Below are 12,027 nucleotides of genomic sequence, written 5' to 3' on the forward strand. Positions count from 1 at the left end.
CGTACCTTAACTAATTTCTTATGACTCTGAAATTACCAATCGGATAAGAAATTCAATGGTCACCCTTATTAGCAATCATGGAGACTCGAATTTAGGAGATCATATTAGACCATTCTCTTACTCTTTTATCATCAAGGGAACTCAAACTTGAGAGAGTATGTTAGTTCCTCCTCTTGGGAGACCATACTAGATCTTCACCTAATTGTAAAATAAAACAATGCTAAAATTTGAATCTTAATTTGTACGCATAAAATTTAGCTCTTGCACGAGTTCCGAGGATTTACTTGAAATCTAGTTTTTTTTTTTTTTTTTTTAATTTATGATTTTATGTTCCAAAAATAGTTAAACAACAAATATAATTTATTAAAGGTAATTCCCTTACACCTCAAAATTCTTATATAAATAAGGTACCCATATGACTTTATTCACCAATCTAGGTTTGATTTTATGAGTCAGTTTGTTCTCTTTACAGTCCATCACTATGCACAAATTAATGTTACTTATACATCAGACAGATCAAATGCATGTGATTTAAGGACTTTTTTTATATAATTAAAAGGAGGAAAAAATTAATTAAAAAATAACAAAATAAAGTATAATTAAAAAAGAAATTCATATATACATGGTTTAATCCTAATGTTATTAATAAAGTGGGATTAAGAATACTGTAATTATAGTTTGAGATTTAATGTAGGCACAGAATCACAAAGCAACTTGGCAATAATTTAATTAGTAGCATTTGACTAGAATTGAGTTGAAAATATTTTTAATGGCACTATAAATGTTGTCATCAATTATTATGTTCATTACTAGTTGAAAGCTGGTTTATTTAGTAATGATTTTGCAGAAAAGAATATTTGTCACATAATCATTTTTTTTTAATAATTTTTTAGTGCTAGAGATTATTGTTACTTCCAATTTAGAGTTTCTCATTGATATTTTATTATTTTCAATATTTTTCCATCTTGATTTATTTATGTGTTTTTTTAACTATATAGTTGCTTTCAATAAATCAACTTTAATTTAATCCATGAGACCCATTAAATACCCTGCAAACTCAATGTTCTAAGGTAAGTCACAAATATAGTAAATGACCTCAAAGTTTGAACTCAGAAAATTAATGAAGAGAGCAAACCTTCTTAGCCGCCAGACAACCCTTGATGGAGTTGGCTGTTTAGGTTCATGCATGCACCTTTCATGAAAAAATAATGAAGGAAAATAAAGTTTTGGTTTTATATTTGGCAAATTGATTTTGACTGATTTTCAACAACTTATGTTAATTCAACAATTTCGGCTGCCAAATTAATAAAGAGAAAAAATAATGATATTAATAAATACTAAAATGACTTTTTTTTTTGTGAAAATGAAAGAGAAACTTGTGTTTGTTTGATTATTTAGAATAGTATTTTTGAAAAAGTTGAGTTGGGTTATTTTTATAAGAATAAGATTTGAATTTGAAAATGTGTTTGATAAATTTTTGGAAAACTTTTTCTAAAAATTTTTAGATTATTTTTAACCCCCTATACTTGTTAATTTAGATAAACACCCCCTACAATAAAAGTTTATAAATTAACAAAAATACCTCTACCCACTCATTAAATGCTACCAGTCGGCCACCACCATCGAACGTTGGCCAAAATTCGTTGAAATAGCGCATGATTGGCTCAATCTATCCTTTTTCGACCAGATCAACGGCCAAAGATTTAGTCGTCAACAAAGGTTGTATATCTGGCCGAAAAAGGTCAGATCGGTGCATGACCGACTAGATCTAGTCGATTGTGAGCTATTTTGGCGACTTTCAGCCACTATCCGACAGTAGTGGCCGGCATTTAATGGGTGGATGGTATTGTTTTTGTTAATTTATAAACTTTTATTAAGAAAGGTGAGGGTGTTTTTGTTAATTTTAAAACTTTTATCGAGGAAAATAATTGTTAATGTTTTGAGTTAAATAAAATAGAGTTGAATTTTGAGAATATTAAAACAAATAAGTTTTTCATTTTTTTAGATAGAATAATAGGATATGATAGAGTCTGAATAATGCCCCAAACACAACCATTTTGCAAGTTGTATCACCCAATAACAAAATATATGAAAATACCAAAAAAAAAAAAAAATGTTTAATGTCGTATTTAACACATTTTATGTTACTACAAAAAATCATATAATATAACCTACAAGAACGTAGTCGAATTGTTAGATATTTGATTTGTTTTCACATGTGTGTCCTATCTTTCAAAGATTATAGGTTTCAAACATGAGTCTAATTCTGAACTACTTAGGTTTTAATTATGAACTCCTATTCATGTAAAATAGGGTAATATGATCAAAAAAAATTTAGAAAAGTTTTGCAATAAGAAACTATATTATTACAATGTACAAGGAGCTATTAAAAACATTGTTTTAAAACTCAAATCGAATCGACCCAACTGGGACTTGACAGCCTCTCTAGTCTGGTTCAGGTTCTAAGGGGTTTTTTCTATATTTCAAATTTATAATTTTTTAGGGTGTTTTTGCATTATTTCAAAACTATGGAGACTCATTGTAATTTTTTGGGTATTTTAAAAATCAATTAAAATTTTAATGATTACTTTGTAATTTTTAGGGGTATTTTTAATATACTAAAATTTGAGGGACTAATTATAATTTTTTTTTAAATGCTTTTATTGCTTACATCGCCATCGACTCATGACGCGATCACCTAGTCCGGTTGCACAACGGTCAGGTTTTGAAACAAGGATTAAAAGTAGGCTAGTTAATTTGTGGGACATTCAAAGAAAAACCATGTTGAAGTAGGATAGAGGAGTAAGTGCTTTTCGTGAGTAGGGAGTAGGGTTAATTACTTCCATACTGAAAGGCATGAAATCTACTATACATGGGTCGCCCAACTTGGAGCAACCAAACAAATTTTAAAAGCACTTTTCAACTGCTTTTGCTTATTCTTCTCTCGATGATGGCTTGGCAAAATAAGTCCAAGACAAATTAGTACCACGAGAATGAATGGTCCAATGACAAATAATTTATAATAATCTTAAATATATTCATTTTCATTTTTTTCATTTTTTTTTTTTGTGACCAAAGATGTCCGAACCAGTTTGCGCATATTTTAACTAATCTCTCGGGACCCTGAAATAAACAGCTAAGTAAATCCTTTCAGTGATCACCCTTATTAGTGTCTGCGGAGACTTAAACTCAGAAACTCATGTTAGATCCTTTGCTCTTTTACCATCATTTTCATATGAATACACAAATTAATCATCAAAAAAATAGTCAGTAATCTCAATAAAAATTTGTAAAATGCAATCGGAAGTGGCAAAAGCACCTTTATTTCACATGTGTAACCTAGACATTTTGATACAACCCTACTTATAAAAAAAGTAAAAAAGTTCAATTGATTGATGTTGAAACATGAATTATTTTTAATTAAAAGGAATTGAATATTAATTCAGATGTCTTAACATTTAAACTACCATGATTATTGGGCACAAAATTTCACACTAAAGTATGTGAGCACTAAATTTCACACTTCTATTGATGGTTAATAATATTTGCTCTCTTAATTTATTTCTTAGATTTAAACTATTTTAAGATTATTTACCATATTTGTGACTTACTTTGAATATTGAGCTTGTAGGATATTCAATGAGCTTTAGAGATTAATTGAGATGCGCACAAACCTGCCTAAACACCTCAGTTATTTAAAAAAAAAAAAATGCCCTTCAATGTGTCACCAATTGGATAGTTAGTTTTAGCTTTCTTTTAATCTTATCTTTGCATGAATGCTCACACTGATTTTCAAAAGCGTTTTTGTAATTTAGCTATTGAATATTTCATTTAATTGATGTAGCAAAAACAGAAATAAATTAAAAAAAAAATTGTGATGACATTCATCCTAACCCACAAAAAATAAATAAAAAAAAACTACATTATTTATATATGAATATTTTTTTGTTTTTTTCTAAAAAGGAGAAAAGTATCAAAATATTATACCCAATCCAATCCAATCAATTCATTTCTTTGCTTCCATTCTAAAGCATCATCTAAAAAAGTGAGATATATTTAGTATGAATTCGGTTTTGAGTTTGGGATTAGAATTCAAGAAATATGAAAGTTAGTAGTGCTAAATCTACGTGTATTTTGTGTTGGTGAGAAGAAAAGTTTTGATGCATTGCTCAAAGATAAGGAAAGATAGAATTAAATTTTATTTATATAGCAATTAAGCCTACAATTTGTCTCAAATGACTCAGAAAAAAGTTATTTTTGACAATTACTTTACATAATTTTGGGAGCATACATGCATGCAAAAGATAAAAAAGGAGCTTAATCAATGGTAATTGAGTAACATTTATTTAAAAAAAAAGGATTACTTTTGACACCTTTTAAAAGTATTTTCTTATTGTTTTTTAAAATTTCATATGTTAAATCTTACACGGTCCAATGATCTTCGAAAACTATTAACTACCTTTTTATTTAGAGATATATATTTTTTTAAATAATTTTAAAGGGTTCTTTGTTTTTCTACAATTTCCTTTCAATAATTTCAAAGAGGTTTCTCGTAATTTTAAGATGATGTTTTATATATGCGAAAAAGTAGATCAAGAAAATGGGGCGAAGCTTTATGAGGTTTGATGAGATTCGAAACCAACGAAGAAAGAAAAGGTTTTGATTAGATAAATGGGGCCATGAGAATCAAAATTATATTTTGTTATCCAATATTCCAATTTGGTTATAAAAGGTCAAAAGACTATCTATCTTCAGGACGCCTCAATTTATGACTTATATGTCCTACATGGATCCCACAAGTGTTTGTAAGATATTTAAGTTCATGATTCATATTTTAATTTGTTAGTTTTTAAAATAAGACATACATTAATTTATTTAATTAGGAAACACACTTTATATAAAAAAAAAATGTTTGGTACATTATTTGAAATATGATATTCTGAAAAACTATTATGGATAAGATATGATAAGATTAAATCAAATAGGATAGAATTATGAGAATGTATTTGATGTATTTTCTGATAATATTTAGGTTATACATTTATTAATTTAGGTAACACCCCCCTCCCTTACCCACAACAATAAAAATTTATAAATTAACAAAAAACACCCCCACCTACCTAGCCAACTGCTGGTAGCCAACCATCACCACCAAACGGTGGCTGACAGTTGTTGAAATGGCATACGATCGATTTGATCTAGCTGGTTGTACGTCAATCTAATCTTTTTTTACCAAATCCATTATGTATCTGGTCGTAGATCTGGTTGGAAATGGCCAGATCGGTGCACGATCGATCAGATCTGATCAATGTGCATTATTCTAACAGTGGTAATGGTGGCGGCTGGCGGCCTACGGTGGTTGTTGGCAGTTGATAATGGCTTGGGTGGGTGGGGGTGTTTTTGTTAATTTATAAACTTTTATTGTGAAAGGTAATTATTAAGTGTTTTTATTTGAATAAAATATGATTGAATTTTGAATTGAATAGTCAATATTAAAACAAATATGTTTTTAACTATTTAGGATGGGATCAGGGCTGTAAACAAGTCGAGTCGAATCGAGTTTTGGCTTAGACGAGCCTGACTCGTTTTACACTTTGGCAAGTTCGAGTTGAGTCTTGAGCCCGACGAGCCAGGAAAATTGAGCTCTAGACTCGACTCATTTTTTACACAAGTTGGCTTGAACTCAATTCGAGCTCGTGTAAATGAGTTCGAGCCAGCTCATGTAACCTTGAGTCCAAGGAAGAAACGAAGCAGGGATACTACTGCCAATCCTTCCTTATGAATCCTCCTCCACATTCATCTCAAACTCAAAATGGAAGAAAAATAATATAAAATGAAACCCACCGGTTATGTGGGGTTGTGTTTGTCATTTTTTAAAATTGGTAAATTCTTATACCCGTTAATAGTTGTAAAAATGTCAGATCTACTCGAGCCGACTGAAGCTAGATTCGAGCTTGGTGAGCCAAGCATTGGTTGTTCGAACTTGGCTCACCTGATGACCTGAGCCGAGCCGAGTTGAGTTCGACTTGATAAATATCGAGCTGAGCTCGAGCTTTTTACCTAGCGGAGCCTCTTGCAAGCGGCTCGGCTTGGCTGACACCCCTAGATATGGTAGGATAATATAATATAAAAGTGTTTCAAAAAAAATTAACAAACAGGGGGTAAATTTTTCAATTTCTATCCTATCATTACATTATTAGAGATGAAAAAACAGAGTTAAAATTCAATTATAAAATAATTCATGATTTAAATGATGAATGAGAAAGGCTAGAACCATAATTTACCAGCCCACTAAAAATGGGCCAAATGCTGAACAGAGCCCTTTTTTTTTTATCATCTATCCACTAGAAACAGAACCGGGTTAGCACTTGCATTGTTTAGCAAAGGCATACAATAATTAAATTGAAATGATAATTTCCTGTAAACTTTGAAATATAGTCTTGTATGTGTTAAATCATTAATTGAATGCACAAAAAAAATACAATACTAAATACTTCTTTGGCTTTCATCAAGGATTGTGAAGAGAAAATCAAACAAGATTGATATTACTACGAGAGTTATTAAACCAAATTATCAAATAAGAGGTGTTGCTAATTGGAAAATTTCATACTAAATTTCAAAAGGTCTTTTAACAAAAACAATAGTCTAGGATTTATGTAGATAAAGCAATAGCCCTACATTAATTGAAAAAAATAGCACTTAAAGTCATATAGCTCATAATAACACGTGTACTTTTTATACGACATTCTGACGGTATAAATTTAAAAGATTGTGTTGACAAAAAAATAATCCTAATTCTAGGAAGTCTATTAAATGAATATTCATAAAGAAAAAATATTATATAATCATTAGTGTAAACAATATATTTACTCCATAGAATCATTAGAGTGTAAATATAAAATAATAATCCTATATCACCACATCTACGTATTAAACTTCGTTTATTAAATGGAGACCAAAATGTGGACAGTTCAAAATAGGTTCGGTGTTTGGTTTGGAAAACTGTTGTCCGAACCTTCTTGTTCCTTTACCAATTTACCCTTCTTCATTCCCTCTCATCATTACTCATTTCATCATTCAAATCGATTAGTTTTTAGTGAGTGACAATTTTAGCTGGTGCGCTGCTATGGACAGTTTCAGCTTTCGGCGCACGAGAATCCTATCGTTGTTGCAGTACTTTCTTTCTAATCTTATAATAATTTCTTTTAATCCTTTAGAAGACTCCTAAGATTGAGATTTTTATTCTTGAAGTTTTTTTTTTTTTTTTTTTTTTTTTTTTTTTTTTTGACAGCCGAGAAATTAGTATCATAAATGAGGTTTTTAGGGTTTCAATGTCGTAGAACTTATCTGTGTCAAGATTGGAACTGAGAATGGGTGGATTTGCGCTCTGGGTTTCTAGGGTTAGGATTTTTTAAAACTGAATGCGGTGTGTGGATGGATAGACTGTAGAAATTCACTGTTTACTCTGTTGTTTTTAAGAAAATGAGAAAGGATGTTATTACCATTAATGCGGAAAAATACAGCTGTATTTAGCTGATTTAGCTGGGTTATTCACTGGAAACTAACTTTGGTTATCCTTGAGAAATTTAGCGTTAGGGTTTATGAGATGGAAACTTTTTGGATTAAGAGAATTGTGTTGGTTGAGTTTTTGTATTCAAAATTGTTTTTATATTGATTTGAGCAAGGTTAGTACATGTCTTGGCCTAATTTGGATGAGGTGTCACTACTTGGTAACTGAAATAATTTTATTCATGGATTCGGTATTTCTTTTCTTTATATCAATGTTAGAAACCAAACTGTGTTAGGTTGTCAAATAACTTGACGAGAAATTGTTGTGGGCAATTTTAGATAAAACCTAGAAAGAAAATGGTAAAGGGATCTAACGTTGGAAGTGTGCCAAGGAAAAGACTACCGAAATAACAACATGCAGCAGCCGAGTAAGCTTTCAAATGAAGTTGCAAAGCCACACAAACCGATTCCCTTACAGCTAATGTGTATGTTGACCACTCCACAGGTATATTGTCAGGGGATTCAACTCCTCTCTCGCTCTCTTTTGTATATGCATGACCTTACATGACCTTACGGATGTCTTTTTTTCACTTTTGTCACTGGGGTTTATTCTGCATCTGCTCCCCAGGAAAATATGACCCTGATGAACTTCTTGCAGAAAGAAAGTATCCTCAATGGTCACTTTGTTTTGCTTTCCTTTGTTTGCACATTAAATGTTGTGATTTCAATGCCTTTTTTCCTTTCGGGTTTGCCCCTTAATTCTGGTTGGCAGTAAATTATTGAATTAAATGGAACTGAGCTACAGAAGATAAAATCAATTTGCAGAAAGCGCAGCAACAAAATTTGCAGCTTGCCAAAGCAAACAGTTCAATGTTGGCGGTAACCTTGTTATTTCTGATTTTTAGTTTCTTGTTTTACCTAGTTTTAAGCAGCTAAGGTGTCTTGTACAATATTGAATATTTTTTATCTGATCATGCAGGAACTTAATTCAGGTAAAGTGGGTATGTTTCTTCATAACTTTCTTGCTTTTGTCTTCTTTTGGCCTTAAATTTTCTGTGCATTGATATTTGCTCTCGTTAATCTTCAGCTGAGAGTACTTCAACATGATGGGATGTATAAACACCTTACTGAAGCAAAAACTTTGTGTTAGAGGTCATTTCTCATAGTATTTTTCCCCTTTGATTGAATGTGACTGAGTTTATTGGGTTAGACTGTATTAGTTAGTAACAAATTCTTTGTTTTTCACCCAGGATAAAGCAAATACACTGACATGCCATACTTATGGAAATCAGGTAGTTAGGAAATTCAATGTGTAAAATTTCTAGCACATTAATTATTAATTTCTCATGTTATTTACACCTTTTCTTCCACTACTTTTCAGATAGGAGCAGATAAATGTGACAAGGGAGGCCAAGCATGCGAACAGACCTTGTAATCCCAACAGAGACGGCAATCAAAAATCAAAGTAGCAAGTTTACCAATACTTTCTTTCTAAATTTCAGAACTATTACCTATACTAAATCTTTTCACTTATAGTTTTACATGTAGGTTCGGATCCTTCTCCTGTCAAGACGGTCCAGATAAAGAGAAGTTGATAACAGAGGTATTTCTAAATCATGTTTCTATTTCAAAGTTTTCACAAAGATAATTTAAAAAAAAAAAAAAAAATTTACATTTGATTTCATGTTCTGATTGCAGGCTTCATTTGAGAAGGCAATCTGGTAGGTTTTCTGAAGAGGCAGAGCCATCAGAGGAGAGGTTTGTAATGCATGTTCTGTTGCTGTATGCATTTGATTTTTCAGTGATATGTTTATTATCAGTAATCACATTGACCAAATTTAGGAACAAATGTAATTTAAATTTGCTTTTGTGTTTTTCCTTTTCTTCTCTTGACAGCTTTGTTTGAGAGACAATCTGCGTTTTAAGTGTGAAGAACCAGCACCAGAACTGACTCAAGATAAAGTTGATACAAGAGGTTTTTTTCCTGTAAATTTTACTGTTTGTGCAATTTCAATATCTAAATCATGTTTCTATTTCAAAGTTTTCATAAAGATTAAATTTAAAAAAAAAAAAAAAAATTTACATTTGATTTCATGTTCTGATTGCAGGCTTCGTTTGAGAAGGCAATCTGGTAGGTTTAAATCTGAAGAGGCAAGCCATCAGAGGAGAGTTTGTAATGCATGTTCTGTCGCTGTTGCAATTTGAATTTTCAGTGATATGTTTATTATCGGTTATCACATTGACCAGTAAATTTAGTGGAACAGATGAAATTAAATTTCTTTTGTGGTTTTCCTTTTCTTCCTTGACAGACTTTGCTTGAAAGACAATCTGCCAGGTTTAAGTGTGAAGAACCAGCACCAGAACTGACTCAAGATAAAGTTGATAACAAGGTTTTTTTCCTGTAATTTTACTGTTTAGTGCAATTTCAATATCTAAATCATGTTCTATTTCAAAGTTTTCATAACGAATTAAATTAAAAAAAAATAAAATTACATTTGATTTCGTGTTCTGTAGCAGGCTTTGTTTGAGAAGGCAATCTGTAGGTTTAAATCTGAAGAGGCAGAGCCATCAGAGAGAGGTTTGTAATGCTGTCTGTTGCTGTATGCAATTTGAATTTTCAGTGATATGTTTTTTATCGGTTATCACATTGACCAGTAATTTAGTGGACAAAATCAATTTAAATTTGTTTTTGTGGCTTTCCCTTTTCTATTCACAGGCTTTGTTTGAGAAGACAATCTGCCAGGTTTAAGTGTGAAGAACCAGCACCAACCTGACTCAGGATAGGTTTGTTTGCTTCTTTTACTGCTGTGCGTTTTGAATCTTGAGTGATGTTGTTATTTCAGGTTGTTTTAAAATGTATAAAATTTTGAGCGACAGAAAAATTGGATTTAAGTTATTTCTATAATCCTCTTCCTGTCTTTTTTTCAGAAGGCAGGTTGCCAGGTTTAAATCTGTTGCGTCAAAACCAACTGAGGATTCATTTGAGATTGATGATGTTAAATCTCCTGTTTCCCTTCTGAGTGATAAACTGGTACATGAGAATGATCCCACATCATCCGACTTATCAGTCCAACAAGAGCGCAAAGAAGGAAACCGTGCCCAGAATGATGAAGCTCATGAAACTAGGAGAGGATCTTCTGGAAGGCCCTTGCGTCAGGCAGTTGAGAAGGTGCAATCTTACAAAGAAATTCCTCTTAAAGTTAAAATGCGCCGAGAAAATTGAGTAAAAAACTTTCCCCAGTAAAATCTACTGCATATTGCACATTTCGTGCCTCTTGTTATTGTTGTTTTTGTAGTATGTGTTGGATTGACTTTTCTCTTTGAATACATGCTGCTAATTCTTTGTAAAAGTCTCTAATCTAAGCGGGCGGCTGTTCTCTTTTGTGACACCATGGATAGAGTGAAATGCCCAAAATCAAACCTCAATTTAGTATTGTTTTCTATCTGAATAGGTTCCAAACTCTTTCCAGTCATAGATCAAACATTGTCAAGTTGAATCATGAGTACATTTCTTATTCTCATTGTTTTGATTTCTAACTTTCAAGCTTTGGACATACAGTTAATTTTTTTTTTTTTTTTTTTATCATGGGTACATTTCATATTCTCATTGTTTTGATTTCTAACTTTCAAGCTTTGGACATACAGTTAATTTTTTTTTTTTTTTTTTTTTTCTTTTTGGGTTGTCGAAGCTTGTAAAGACTAAAGAGAGGGAAAATAAATTTCCTTAAAAAAATTCCATTTATAAAGAATATGATGGCTGATACTTCAGAGTACTAAGTGAAGCAAACCAATATCCATATCTTAACAGTACCAATACCAGGAGCTCCTTTTTTCTCAAATCATTGTTGTAGTACGATGTGACAATCAGGGACGGAGCCACCAAGGGGTGAGTGGGGGCATGAACTTGGAATTTGTTTAAAAGTCATACAATTCTACTCTATGTTTAACATTAACATCCCTTTTCTAAATCCAAGCATTATCACCACTTTTATTTATTTATTTTTTTTTTTGGTTAAAAATGTCTAATATATTTCTTTTGTTATCCATGAAATTATTAAGGAAATTTAATGAATTCAAACTAGAACATGTTAAATTCTAAATATTGTCATATTCATAAGTTATCATGTGAGTTGCAAATGAAAGTGAGACAAATTTCAAAATATAACATGTTAAACTTAATCAAACATGATACAAAACCATAACATGAAACGTGGTGAGAGCATTCTTAGAGAAAAGATTCGGTTTTAAATGATGGATAAAGTTAGAAGTAATCTAAATTAAATTATGAGACGACATTGAAGATAAGCCATCGGGGACAAAATTCTTGTCAAAGCGTGTTGATAAATGAAAAAAAAAAATTGATGAGAAAATTTGGTAATAATCCAGCGGTTAAAAGTGAGAAAAAGAAACGGGACATGTTGGTCCATGTCACATGCAAAGAAGAAAAAAAGTAGGGTGACAAAAAGCCAGAGATTTTCACATCATTTCTTTCTTTATTCTACAACTTACAACTATAAA

Source organism: Pistacia vera, unplaced genomic scaffold (assembly GCF_008641045.1).
Source record: "Pistacia vera cultivar Batoury unplaced genomic scaffold, PisVer_v2 Contig791, whole genome shotgun sequence".
In the NCBI taxonomy this organism is placed as follows: Eukaryota; Viridiplantae; Streptophyta; class Magnoliopsida; order Sapindales; family Anacardiaceae; genus Pistacia; species Pistacia vera.